The sequence below is a fragment of the Anas platyrhynchos genome, chromosome 1, assembly GCF_047663525.1.
Source record: "Anas platyrhynchos isolate ZD024472 breed Pekin duck chromosome 1, IASCAAS_PekinDuck_T2T, whole genome shotgun sequence".
Lineage (NCBI taxonomy): Eukaryota > Metazoa > Chordata > Aves > Anseriformes > Anatidae > Anas > Anas platyrhynchos.
In genome coordinates this window covers 164,045,871-164,060,864 of record NC_092587.1, presented here as the reverse complement: position 1 = coordinate 164,060,864, position 14,994 = coordinate 164,045,871, and positions in this window count along the sequence as shown.

Below are 14,994 nucleotides of genomic sequence, written 5' to 3'. Positions count from 1 at the left end.
TTATTTGAGAGCAATAAGGAGGCTACAACTCTGTGTTTGTAGGTTCAGCTGGGTTGCACATTGCTTAGATGCAGTCTCTGCCTTTTAGTATAGTTAACACCTTTCTTTAGTCTAATTCCAAAGGCATTTCATTACAAGTCTAGACACGATCACTTAAATGACGTATTCCAGAGAGATTATGGCTTATTAAATAAAATGTTATTTGATCTAATCATGTTTCAGAAGTGACTTATCCATTGGTGACCTAGAAAATCCAGGAGGAAATGCAAACATCCACATCCTGTAGCCAGTGTGAGTGGTGCTACCACTTAAACTGTGCTTCCTGAAGAGTTTGCCAGTGAATGAAACCTAGGAAGCATTTATAAAACTTCAGGTGTACCTGCACTTTGAGGCCTAAAGACCTTTCTTGGGAATTCAGTAGCAAGAATCCCCAGTTTGATTAAATTCAGCAAATGGGCAAGAAATACTGATGAGTTTATCTGAAAATGCAGACGTGTTCCCTATCTATTCCAATCACCATCTGTACTGAAAACAAGCGACAGACATTACAAAAATTGCCAATACATTACCCAAACAGTCCATTCAGCTTGGAATTTTACTCAGAAGTAGGCAGCTCTGGTAAAAGAGGACAGGAACTTAGACAGGCACTTACCTGTGGGTGGGATTTAAACCAAAAGGTCCTACCACACCCATCTGTGTACAGAAGGTGTTTTTGAAAGAAGGTATGTCACAGCTAGAGACAGAGGGCCTGGACAATAGGTGTGATTCACAAATGGATCAGATCTTCTCCTCTCCCACACCAGACCAATGCAACATACAGAGGCTTACTCGGTCTTCTACTGAGCCCAAGTTAGGTGGCTAACACCCAGTTACCAGCTCTCTCTGGTATGAAGGGAAGAGTAGGGATCATATCTGAGCCCATAAAGTAAAATCTACTTTTCTGGGGAAATAAATAATAATAATAATAATAATAATAATAATGAAGAACTCATTAACGACACCTTTCCCCATGTCAAAGAACTTGCAACATCAAAAACGCCATGTGCCCGCACAGGTATAGAGTTGGAGTGCATATTTGAAAGGCAATCCTGGGAAACCCTGCCTTGTTCCCTAGTCTACAGCAGGAAAGGTCATCCCTGCCCCAAAGCTAGCTCTGGTAATGTTCTACAGATGGGGCAAAAAGAGAGACGTGCTTACACACTGTATTGGTTTGATTAACTTAGCCAATGTAGCTAATTTCTGAGACAAGCAATAACAACAATATTCATTGTTCACTGAGAGAGTTAATGTATCAGGGTAGAAATTTTCCCCACGAAATATGCAAGTAATTGAAGGAAAAGCGATCTTTGTGAAGAGATGGGAATATTTGGTTTTAAATGATGGATACTCTGTAACTTCATCTAGAGATGGAGCTTCAGACTCTTGAAAGGAGACTTAAAATGTCAGATGTGCATCAGTTTATAAAACCACGTGTCAAAGGTCCAGCACCATACACTTTTCTGCCTTTCACTTCAATGAGCTCATAGATTCTAAGTGTACACAAACATGTCATCTTCTTAGACATCGAGCTTCAAAAACAAGGGGGAAAGAGGTACTTTCCTAGGTCTAGACTGCTCAAAGGATTATACAGCTACAAAGATCTATCCACAAGGGAATTCACATGAGAAGACATGCAGGATATGATGGGAAAAAAAAAAAAAAAAAAAAAAGCCAGCTCAGTTGTCTAAAAAGAATGTTCAAAATTTTAAAAGCATCAGACCTGATGCTTTTCAGGATCCTAACCTTTAATTAATGAAGCCATGAGAAGGCAAAGATTATTGAGGTGGGATACGGTGGGATACTGGTAGTAGTTCTTCCACAAGGGAATAAAAGGTCGCAATGATGTTTTCCCTCCAAGATGTAGTTTCCTCATTTTCTCTCTCAGTACTTGGAATGATTCACTGAGAAAGCTGTGCCCTTGTGGAAGGCGTGAAATCCTCTGCTTAATATTTACATCTTTACTGAGCGGTAATATGGAAAACAGGTTTGGGGAATGTAGAAGCAAGCAGTTTGGGGAATACTCTGCCCTGGGCTGAGCCTCTGCAGAGGCAGACAGCCACCTACTGCCAAAAAAATGAAACAGAAAACAGCCACACAGGCTTCCTGAGAGCTGCATTACAGAAATCCATGCCTCACATGAAACAGCTTTGCTTGGCACACCATGCAATCCATACTAGCCAGCATCAGAACAAACCTGTCTCAGAAAACATAATATTTTTTTCTCCCGCTGACATGTTCGTGCCGCATCCAGGGAAAAAAAATAAAAAAAAAATCAGAAGCAGATGATGAAGTGGAAGCCTTTTTAGTATAGATATGCTGCAGGTTTTCAGTTTCCGTTTGTGGAAAATCCCTTCTCCCTCTCCCTCCTCCCCCCTCAAATATGCACAGCTGAATTCACAGCAAATCCCCACAGACCGAGATGCTCTGAGCACTGACAAGGAAGGGCAGCTAAAAGAGGCCAGCAGTGCAAATTGGAGCAAAGGGAGTATGCCGCAGGTAGCAGAGTATCAGATTATGCAGATGAGGGATGCGCACGGTTTTCACCTGGCAGGAAGGGAAACAAAAGCCTCCCTCGCTGCCACCCGGTTTTGCAGGGAGTAAACACAGCTCCCCTCGGTGGCAGACCAAGGCTCTCACCAGGACTGGGGGGCAGGCAATAAACTCTGCAGGCTGTCCCCAGGGAATGGCCTATTTTAAGCCTGCTTGCAAACATCTCTCTGTATATGTGCTGCTTTTTCATGGAAGAATAATTTAATCTTCATTGCCATCATTAATTTTTGACAGAGAGCACCATACGACATCCCGTTTACAGCCCACTAAATCTCCATTATGAAGCCATGCTTACAGAAAGAAGAACAATCTGAAGAGCCATGTTAACTTTCATGATTACTTTCCAGCCCTGAAATACAGAAAGATGATTAAACTTACAAAATAATAATAAAAATAAACATGTTAACATTTTTCTGTTTTTGTTTTCAGGCTCCAAAACAAGAAAAATCTTTTTTTTAAATAACCTATAGTAATACAGCAGATACCATTAAAAACACATGGGAAACATATCGACGTTCATCCTTATTTACTCTGTTGTCTCCATCTTTGTTGAACAATACAGGTAATTGCCACTATTTAGAGCCATGCAGCAGAACAGAAATCCTGTGACAGCAGCTGAGATTTAATTGTGATGAGTGGGGTTTTGCTAAGACTTGTTCCTTCTCACATTGATATCCTTTCATTTAGAAACCTGAATGTTCTAATGTTAGAAGCTTGTAGAATGCTAGAAGCCTGGTAAAACTACTTAAACCCCAAACCCACCATCAGCAAGGAAAACTGAAGACAGCCAAGCTGAAGGCTTTCAGAAGGGAAGCACCACCTGCACCCAGGGTTATGAGAGGGACTTGTAAAACCCTCACCGAATTCGACCCAATTTCATTCATACATGCACAAAATCTTCTTCAAGGTAACCACCATCGAACAGCAAGAGTCAGATCAGAAGGATTTCAATGGAATTTCAATATTTCAACAGAAGAAAAGTGCCATCATTTAGGCCTAGACTTACTCAACTAAGTTAGGCTCACCCAATTAATTTAACACTTCCTCAGAAGTCAGTGAAACAAGAGAAGTCCCTCCAGAGAGCAATTCCAGTCTTGGACTAAATTACTTCAAAATTAGCATAAGATCTGGATTTTCCTCTGGAGGTCTCTCACTCATCTCCTCCTGCAGAGAGTGCACAGAAACTCACAAATTAGTGCCTCATGTTGTGGGATAAATCTGGACGATAACTCTCCTCTGACCCAATGCCTTCCCTTAGCTTTGAGATGAGATTTTGTCTTTTGTGGTGGTTTGAAGGACATCCAAGATACTGACAAGGTTTTTAGCCATGCCTTACTCTTCCAGGTAAAACTATCTTTTTCCATGAGCATAAGTATATATTCTAATAAGTATTTTGTTAGAGACTTAAGTATATATTTAGTGCAGATATATTAAAACTTCCCTTTCAATCCTGTTTCTAACAGCAATCATTTCTCACCTACATCCAATCTCCCTTGGATTTAAAAAAGTTGGCTCATGGCATAACATTCGAAAATAATCCTCATCAATGGTAGCTCCCAGTCACCAGTTTGCAGTGAATAACTTCAGCAGTACGTTAGAGGTGACATCTCTTGCTTATGCAGGGCAAATCCACGCTCGCCTCATTATCTCCATACAGTGGGTGTCTCTGGAAAGCATTTCTCTGGAAATCAGGAGGAAAACAATGGGACACTAAAGCCAGCAGCACTGTGGTTAAACTAAGTAGCATTATTTTCACAGACTCTTAAAAAATATATCTATAGAAGTTTAGCATTACATGTATTTTAAAAATTTACCCAGAGCCCAAATTTGAGATTCATTATTCTTTTCAGTCTCCAGAAACCTAGCCGCAAGCACCTATAACTCTCTCTGTTAAAGGGATGAAGGAAATTCTGTAATTGAAATTTTGGTACTTTTTTTTTTTTGGGGGGGGGGGGTAGGAGGGGTAATAAAAAAAAAAAAAAAAAAAAAAAAAACAGAATGACTGACATCTTCACTGTTTTTTCCAAGTTCGCTCAAAGCTAAAGAGTTTTTGCAAAAGGAGCGGGAGACATTTTTATTACCACCTTCAAGCATTCCTATTCATAGCCTGACACTACTGATGGGTATCAGATAATGACCATCTTCTTTTATGTATATATATATATGTATATATATACATATATATATATATATGTATAATTAGCACAGCCTGCTAAACCTCACTCTTGAGTCAGGGCATTGAAAAGGCTTAATCTAGGAAGCCCTGATGTTGTCCTGCTTGACACCTCCTTTGCAACCCACATGTACACTTCCCCAATTCTGCTTTTTGTTTCCTTCACTCTTTTTTTTTTTTTTTTTATAGAAAAGTCATTTTACTTTCTCATAGCTTGATGTCCCCAGTGGCCTCCCTGCCTTCACTGGTGGCAAATGTCTTCCCCAAGCCTCCTCCCCACTCACCCCTTCTAGTCCCTAGGCTCCTTTTGCTTGGAGCCACCTCTTCTTCTTCCCACCCCTCTCTCAGCTTTCATCAGGGGATTGCAAAGAGGCTGGTAAAAGAGCAGAGGAAAGCCAGAACTGCTCCTCAGCCCCAAAGAGTCAGCATTTATTTTGCTGTCCACACTTCTCTGTGAAGCTCACTCTTTTGTTTCTGATTTTCTCCATCACCTGACCATGCCCCTTCACTTGAGGTCTCCAGGCTGAAGTTAAGGAACAGGGGTAGGAAGCACTGAGATGGTCTTGTTTTTCTGAAGATTATATCATTCCTCAATTGCCTTGGTCATCACCATCTCAGCTTGGCACTCTGCTGCTCTATCTGCAGCGATCTTTGCCCTCTTTGAGCTGCCTTACTATCTCCTTCCTTTCCTTCCAGCATGCACAGCAGAAAGCAAATAGCAAAGCTTTCAGTGCAGACTGTGGTCTGAAAAGAACTGAGTAGAACAGTTGCTTTTGCTGACACTTGTTTCTATGGCTATTAGGGACAAAAGTGAAGAAGGAGGTAGAATCAGCATCTAAATCAGCTTTGCATGGTGGTTCAAGAGCCACCAACTCTGCTGAGAAATCGGCGATGATTTTTTTGCTTTTTTTCTTTCCCTTTTGTCTACATCTAATGTGTTTCTATTTAATTGCTCTGACAAAATTTGCCTAGTGGAGATCAGATATAGGATTTAGAAGAGAGAATAATTGTTAATGCCTGAAACAATTAGATTATGTAAATGAGAAGAGTGCTTAAATACTTAGGTAGCAGACTTGGCAGAAAACACACCACCACAAACCTTTGCAAGCTCAGTGCTACACTTTGTTAATCCTACATGGTATAATAGCCATGAAACTGTGTTGCTTTTTCATGTGGAAGGAAGGGAACCAAGAACAGCTTCTGTAAAAAGATACCCAAAGTATCTCAGTACACAAGTTTTATCGGCCCTGCAAAATCACAGAAATATGCTATACACTTGTGTGCCCTCTGTACTGAAGTTTTAGTTATCACTTACATGGACAGATGAATGTCTAATTTAACAGAGAGAGAGAAGCAACAAAGAAACCAGATGGATGCTGTTGTACTTGGAGGGTTACAAAAAATCTAACCCTAAGGAAGGTGCATACTCTGCCTTGCTTAGTACTTGGATTGTTTTCTGAAAAGAATATTTTCTCTTCACCTGCAGTTCATAGAAAAAGCCAATGAAGGTTTTGTTTGTTTGTTTGTTTGGTTTGGTTTTGGTTTCTGATGTAGTAGATGTTTGCCCAAAAGCTTACCTCTTCCTTTCCTGAATTTCAAAAGTTTAAATGATGCTGAACTTGGTATTTTGGAAGGGGGCAGAGCTTTACTCACAGTACTAACGGATGTGGTTGTATGTGCTCCCACCTCCCTACTTTGCCATAGAGAAAGGGGGGTAGGTGACAGTTACACCTTGACATGGTTTCAGCTTGCTGGTAGAGCCTGGAAGAGAGATCATGGACCTGATTTGGAACTCTAGACTTCACGGTGACAGGCACTTCCAGCAGGCAAATGAAAACTGGCATCTAGTTCTCCTTGCATGTAGTCCAATGCAACCCATCCTTGCTCCCTCCACCAATACAGGATCCTTCTCTCCCTGTTTCTCCTTTTCCTTCCCAGCCTTTGGACGATTACAGTTTTAGCTCTGTCTGGAGTTGGCTGTGGCTGTACACACATTACAGATGGTGGTAGAGTTCACATTTATTTCATGATAGATATATTGAATGAGGTCCCAAGCTCCAACACCCTCTCCATCTACTTAAGATACCTGCAGAAGCAACTCATCTTTCTCCTCCACCATCCCCTGCAGCTCCAGTCAAAGTTTCTTTGCTATTTATTTTCCTATTGCACACAGAATGGACTACAGTTTATTTCTGTTTTGACTGAGGCTCCCTTCAGAATCCAAGTCCCATGGGATGAGGTGCAAGAAAAGAGAAGAAAGATAAAAGTTGAGTAGCATGGAGGACACCACAGCTGCAGAACAGCAGTGCTTCAAGTGTCAGTATGGAGAGTGAGAGCATCACAATCCCTTCTCTCTTTCCTGTCTCTCCCACCTTGACCTGGTGGGGCTGGAGATCCCAGCTCTGAAGTCTAGGAGGAAAGAAGGGCCAGAAACTCCTACCAGGATCCTGGTTCACCTAGGAGACCAGGGAGAGAAATTTACGCACACTCCAAGGAGCAGAGGATCTACCATATCCTAGATAGCCTGAGGGTTCATGTTTTGTTTAATAGCATGTTCATTATAATTTCCCTCAGAACATGCCATAAATGGGGGAGAGAGTCAATAATTGAGAACTTTTGAGGGTCTAATCACACTCTATTTGAATCTCCATGTATAATAATAAAGAAACAGACTGTGTGGGCTATCAGCGTTAATATTGTCACTTCACTTACATTTTTTCCAAGATGTATTTACTAGAGAAAGAAGAGAGGAAGAGGCAAACATTTTATGACAAAACACAGCCAGACAGAGGTGGATATCAAAATTAGATGAACTAGATTTCCTCTTTGGAGGTGTCTCTATAAAGTCAGCAGGGAGCTTGAGGAAGACTAAACCATGCCTCCCCACTTCTGAGAGCAGGAACCCATGATGTAGTTGCACGTCTGCCCAAACAGATCTAAGAAGTGTTGGACATACACTGCTCTTTTCAGAAACTTACTCTCATTCTCCTTCCCACCTCTTTGATTTAGTGGTGTATTTCTCGGGACATTGTACATCTTTTGCTGTCTTACCAGATTTATGTTTCTGCATCTCTGTCTAGGCCTTGTTATAAAACAAATTCTAAATACCATTTTCAAAATGTAGGTTCACCACTTAGCAACTTCACATCATTTTAGTGCTTTGGCTCTTTTTGTAGCTTTTCTCTAGGATGTCATGATCGTTTCAGGCGATACAAGAAAATATACACATTTTCTGTAACAAGTAAGTGGGACAAATGTCAAGAAGCCAGAAATCCTCAAAAATTGGCATGTTATCATGTGCTTTGGCATAAATAAGCTACTAAAAGGCAGAAGTGTCTGTCACATCCACTTCATGATTTCCTGTCATAATTCCATTTCTTCCTGCCTTCCCACACAAAACCACTCCACACATACCCAGTCCTCTCCAGCTAAGAAAAAGTTTACTCCAGGGCTGTTTAACTTTGTCAGGCTGGCTTACACTGTTAAAAGTAACACCTTTGTGTGCTAGGGGTGTTACAGTCATCCAAATTCTGGACCATTAACAAGGAGCTAGCTGGCTTATAAAGCATCCTCTTGCATTGCTTGTGCGTAACTTCTGCAAGAGCACATAAGCTTACCCCAAGGAACTGGCAGGCAAGGCTCTCTGCCTTTTCACGTGACAGGCAGCAATGCTACTGTCCATCCAGCTGGTGGAAATGCATCTCTTCAAAGAACACAGAGCTTTGGTGCCACATTTCTCCAGCAGGCCTGGGTAGGTGAGAAGAACACCACACACAAACCAAGGAAATGGCCAATGGTCCCACCCTTTGTGAGGAATGCAAGCAGCAGCGGAAAGGCTGCACACGTGGGAGCCAGCTGGCCTGAAAGGAAAACAAGTTACACAGCAGGATCCCATCTTCCTGCAGAGGCAGCAAAATAAGAGAGCATTTAAGAACAAATGATCAGGAGAGCAGGAGTTGGCTGGGAGGCAAGATATTTGGAAAAAACAAAAAGCAACATGGATAGAGGCAGTGACATTTGGAAACAAACCTCTGAGTAAAAAGGAGGTGGGGGGGATGACGTTCAAGAAGGCAAAAAGAAAAAAGTATAGAAGGAGAAAAATATGAAAAAAAAAGTGGGGAAATAGGGGAAAAGACACATGCACACTTGCCCAATTTTAATATTAGTTTGAACTTTTTGTTCTGAGGAAAGTCAACGAGGACCTGCAATCATGATCATGCTGTAAAATACGTTGGTACAAAGCAAGAGTGCTGGGCTATCACTCATTGCACCATCATGTTTCACAGAATCACAGCATGGCTGAGGTTGGCAGGGACCTCTGGAGCCCATCTGGTCCAATCCCTGCTCAAGCAGGGTCACCCAGAGCAGGGTGCCCAGGACCATGTCCCATGTGGCTTTTGAAGATCCCCAAGGAGGAGACTCCACAACCTCTCTGGGCAGCCTGTACCAGTGCTCGGTCATCCATACAGCACAGAAGTGCTTCTGCTGTTCAGAGGGACCCTCCTATGCTCCAGTGTGTGTGTCATTACCTCTGGTCCTGGCACTGGGCACCACCGAAAAGAGCCTGTCTCCAGCCTCTTTGCATCCTCCCTTCAGGTTTTGGTATACTTTTATGAGATCCCCCAGCTCTCTCAGCCTCTCCTCATGTGAGAGCTGTTCCAGTTCCTTCATCATCTTGGTGACCCTTGGCTGGACTCTCTCCAGTACGCCCATGTTTCTCCTGTCTTGAGGAGCCCAGAACCCAGCACTTCAGGTGCGGCCTCACCAGGGCTGAGCTGAGGGGAAGGACTACCTCTCTCAATCTGCTGGCGATACTTTGCCTAATGCTGCCCAGAATACCACTAGCCTTCTTAGCAGCAAGGGCATGCTGCTAGACCATGTTCAACTTGGTGTCTACCAGAACCCCAGGTCCTTTGCTGCAGAACTGCTTTGCAGCTGAGCAGTCTACAGTGCGTCCTGGTGCCTGGGGTTGCATGTCCCTTGATGTAGGACTTTGTAATTCTCCCTGTTGAAGCTCATGAGGTTTCTGTCAGTCCCTGTCTCCAGCCTGTTGAGGTCCCTCTAGATGGCAGCACGACCCTCTGGCATATCAACCCCTCCTCCCAGCTTTCTGCCATCAGCAGAGTTGCTGAGAGTACACACTCTGCCCCACACCACCACCACCACCCTTCGAGATCATTAATGAAGATGTTCATACAGGATTGCAACCAGCATTGAACGCTAGGCTACACTGTTAGTTACTGGCTTTCAGGTTTAGCTGCTCTATCAGTTTCTCCCACCCACTGACATAAGCAAACAACGCAACCCTTCAACCACAAAGTTCAGTTCAGTGTGCCACCATGTCAAGTTTATTCTTGCACAGAAAAGAGGAACCAAAATATTTGTGGAGGGGATCAGCTCAAAAAAAAGGAGAAATGAGGGAAGAGAGAACAGCACAAGATGGGCTGTTCTTCTGCCACTGCCCTACCTCACCTCTTGTAAACACAAAAATGTTTTTTCTCCCTCCCCACCGCCCAAAGATTTTAGCTGTTTTTTACATTTATGTTTAAGGTTTTGTACAAAGGGCCTCGTAGGTGTTTAAGCCATCTTACCTAGCTTAGTTTCTTAGCCAAAAAGAGCTAAAGAGGGAGAGATTTATTATTATTCTTTCAAGTCAAGAGCTTTACTTATGCCTCTCCATTAGAAAACTGTTAGAAGTACCCCCTAATTGACTTATTACACATAAGCACACATTATTATAAAAGCAGTTAAGCCCTTGTGAGCAATTCAGTGGTTTGGCACACCTCTCTTCCCTTTACTGGTCCATTTGGAGTAGGAATGATCATGCAGCTTTAAACTGTTTTAGCTAGAAAGTGATAAACTGATGGATGTTCTTCCAAGAAAAAAAAAAAAAAAAAGAAAAAAAAAAAAGAAAAAAAAAAGGAAAAAAAAAGAAAAAACTGTTACCTTTGTTTCTTCTACACTGTGCAATAGCAGGAGCCAGCAATGAATACCCATTTCAGCTCATCAAAGGCCTCCCAAGTTTTCAGTATTACCACAATGGCAGAAGAGAGGAACACCACAAATCTTGGTCAGAGCACTGACTTAGCAATGCATCCAGCCCCAACAGCCCCACAACTGCTCAGCAGCCAAAGGACAGTGGGGAATCACTGCCATGGGGACTGCAGGCAATGCTGGAAGGAGATATGTCCAGTTATCAAGCTTTTAAGGCCTCTCCCACTCTCTAGAGCCTTAAGGGCTGCTGAATACAACATTGTTCCCAATTTTTTCTTAAATAAATATGTAACATCAAAAAATTACTCTGTAGATTCTCCCTCATCTATATTTACCCAGGCATAATACCAGCCGCCTACACAATTTTTGTCTTGCTAATGCACGGTAATAATCATAGATCCACCCACAGCCCATCTATTTTGGTAGAGTGCAGAAATAGACATTAAACCTATAAATGTCAGAGCATGCCTTCATTTTAGATGTTAGTATTATTTAAATTAGCTCTTGAATGATGTTTCCACAACGTGATAGCTTTTCAAATGATGGTATATTGCACATGAAGTGCACCGGCCCTGCTTTAAGCACCTCCAACCCATTAGGCCCATCTATAATTTGGTGCTTTTAGGAAGGCAAACATATTGTAGAAAAGATGTGGTCTCTTTGTTTATGCCCAGAGGTCCCCAGGGAGATGCTGATGCCATAATTACCTGAGTATGGCTTGAACATTAAGCTTTGGTCAGTAGGTAAACATGACTGGCACGTGTTGTCCAGGCTTACTGGAGAATAGCTGTGGTTGGAAAGTGCATTACCCTGACCGTGTCCTCTGCATTTTGGAGGTGTTGGAGGGAAAAAAAAAAAAATAACTGTAAAATGGAGTTAGCAAGTAATGTTTTCTCTGAACCTGAGAAAAAAATAAAAAAAAAGAAAAAAGAAAAAAAACACAGGAGGAAATGTTCAATTTTGTTCCAATCACTGAAAACGCAGTAAGATTAATTAGGGAAGCTTATTGCAAGGAAAATGTATTAAAAAAAAAAAAAAAAAGGACAAAAAAGAAGAATAGTAAGCGTAGAATTATGATGCAGGTAGATCAACTCAGTGCTGGTTTCAAGAGGAAAAAAAAAAACGCTGCTCAACCCTAGCAGCACAAAAGGAGACACCCACGATCTGATTGCTGGGGCACAATATGCCTATTGTAGGGTTTGAAAGTGGTTCCATAGTTCTCTTGCACAACAAGAGAGGCTAAAGACTGCAACTGAGGCAGCTAGTTCCGAGAAGGCTGCATCTGTCATTTAGTAACCCCTCTTGTAAGTACAATAAATTACAATACATTCTTTGACCAAGAACATCAGGTTTTATTACAATAAGTGTGCAAATAGAGCAACATGCTTCATCAGGCAGGAGAATCATTTAATTCTCACAATCATTTAATTCTCCTCTTTAAGAGCCACAGTGTGCTGCTTGCACGCTGTGCATTGCACAGGAGCAGTGCAACCAGCCAACTGTCCACACCCGTAAGAGCTGCACATACAAAAGCAACAGTGACATCTTGTGGACAATGCACTGGTACATATTTAGCATACACATTTCTTCTAAAGCATTAACTATGGTAGACTGATCACTGAAAAGATTATGCAAAATGTTTTATCACGTTGGAAACCCACCCTTTGCTGAGTGCTGAGACTAGTTTTGGAAACATAGCACGAGGTCATCAATGCGTAGTCACCTACAGCGGGGTTTTAGTTAGCATCTGGAACTCTCTGATGGAAACCTCCCACTCAACCCCACTCAGCATCATAGTGCAGTCTAAGCACTTAAAATTGAACTGGAAGATATCTTTCAAGAGCACACAGATCACAAAGAACAAGCAGGTGACCAGTTCACAGGAGTGGACTTGCCCTTGTCTGAAGCATGGAGCCCCAAAATGCGGCACAGTGGTGATGTGCAGCCCTCCCAGAGCCATTCAGAGCCCCAGCTCCCTTCCTGGATGTTCAGTAAGCCAGTCTTCACATGATGTTGGAGCAGCTGCTGGCTCCAAACCTACTCTTCACTTCATGCTGTGCCCCTGATTACCTGCATTCTCCAGGACTTCCATTATTTCAGGTAGCCCACTTGCCCATCCAAGGGAAAAGCACCTACAGGCTCAAACCAACTCTTTCTTCACTGTGCATTAATTCTGTTCTGAAACAAGACTTTCAGTGAGATGGTTATCCTGGGAATTGAGGGAATAGTTATACTATACAGAATACTTCATTCATGCTCAAAATTGGGTGGTACAAGCAGCTCAAACATTTTAGACAAAGAATGGCTATATGCATCTTAAATATCCACATCTCCAAATGCTAAGGGTATGCAGGTGATTGAACCAATCATTCAGGCAGGTAATGGCACTGAGTACACACAGTCAGTGCAACTAGGTCTCTGTTTAAGTTAGCCGTAGACCTGATTTCCTGCACTAAGAAGTGGCCTTGCACTGTACAGCATTTTACAAGCACAAGCTCACTAGATATGTCTCCAAGTGAACGTTCCAACAGAACACGATGCAACACATTTCTGTCTTCCCTTAGCATGCACTCCCTGCACTGAGTATGCACTCCACAAACTCTAACCAGAAATAAAACATTAGAACCAATGTATTTAAAATATCTAGTTTTCTTTTAACAGAGTGGAGACTTGAATAAGTCATAATTTGAGTACAGAAATAGTTTGGCTAAGCTCAAAGGGAAGTTTTTCTGATCATGAGACTAGGAGCACCAACAAGTCCCAGTGCTCTTATTAAAAAGCAGTTGCTGAGCAAGAGTGCTGAAGAGAACAATAAGGAGCAGAAAACACCCCAAACCCCCCTCCAACACAACATTTTGGTAATGGAGCATTATCAGCTCCTTCCTTTGGTCCAGGATTAAGGTTAATATTGAAATTAAAAACACCAAGTACCAATCCATCCAGATTCTCCTTCATTGCAAGCCAGTCAGCTCACAAACCATAAACTGCTCAAGGCACATGGTAATCTCTGCTTTAATACCTAAATTTTCAATGAGCTGATGTATTAAACTTTATACATATAAACTCTATCCCTTGCACACAAGATGTCTAGAGGAAGGATATAGCTAAACATTAAGTATTCCTTTTTTTTTTTTAAATAAAGTTAAATTTTGTTCTAGTCACTAGAAAGACTCATGAAGGCAAAGCATATATTGAAGGCATTTAATAGCTAACACTGACCATAGAAGCTGAAATATGGAAATACAGAATCAATTATAATCCTTCAAAGTCCCTGGCAAAAAGCTTAAAATGTTACAGACTGAACTGCCTGTCAACAACTATCTATAGCAGCTATGTAGATTGAGTGGATATTCACTATTAACAGTGCCCTGGGTTAGTCACCTCAAAGCACAAAAGGCTATTTACACTAATACCTATGTAGTTTTAGGTTTTGATTAAGTGTCCAAATTTAGACCCTCTGGACCATACTAATGATAGCAAATTCTTAGAACAAACTGCTCTAATTGCAAATTGCTTTGCTTTCTTGCAGTAATGATATTAAGCAAAGCAGGGTCATACTGAACAGGAGATAATCATCCCACTTAAGATTAGCTAGACATATCAGACTGTTCTGTCAAGTCAGACCCTCAGCTGGAATACGCCATTTATTAGAATATTTTTTTCAGTAAAATCTAATAGCTTTTTACAGAACAGTGGGGGAAAAAAAAAAAAAAAAGGCAACTTAAAAACTTAAAGGCACCTTACCTCACCTTGAAGAGAAGGACTTGGGGGTTCTGGTGGACAAAATGCTCAACACAAGCACAGAAGGCCAACAGCATTCTGGGCTGCATCGATAGAGGAGTGGCCAGCAGTTTGAGGGAGGTGATTGTCCCCCTTTGCTCTGCACTTGTGAGGCCTCACTTGGAGTGCTGTGTCCAGGTCTGGGGCCCCCAGCACAAGAAAGATGTGGAGCTGTTAGAGTGAGGTCTAGAAGAGAGCCACAAAGATGATGAAGGGGCTGGAGCATCACTGCTCTGAAGAAAGGCTGAGAGAACTGAGTCTGTTCAGCCTAAAGAAGAGAAGGCTCTGGGGTGACCTCATTGGAGCATTTCAATACTTACAGGGGGATTATAAAAAGATGGAGAGTGACTTTTTGCTTGGGCAAGTAATGATAGGATGAGGGGGAATACTTTTTAAGCAAAACGGTAGAGTTGGATTAGATGTAAAGAAGAAATTCTTCACTCAGAAAGTGGTGAGGC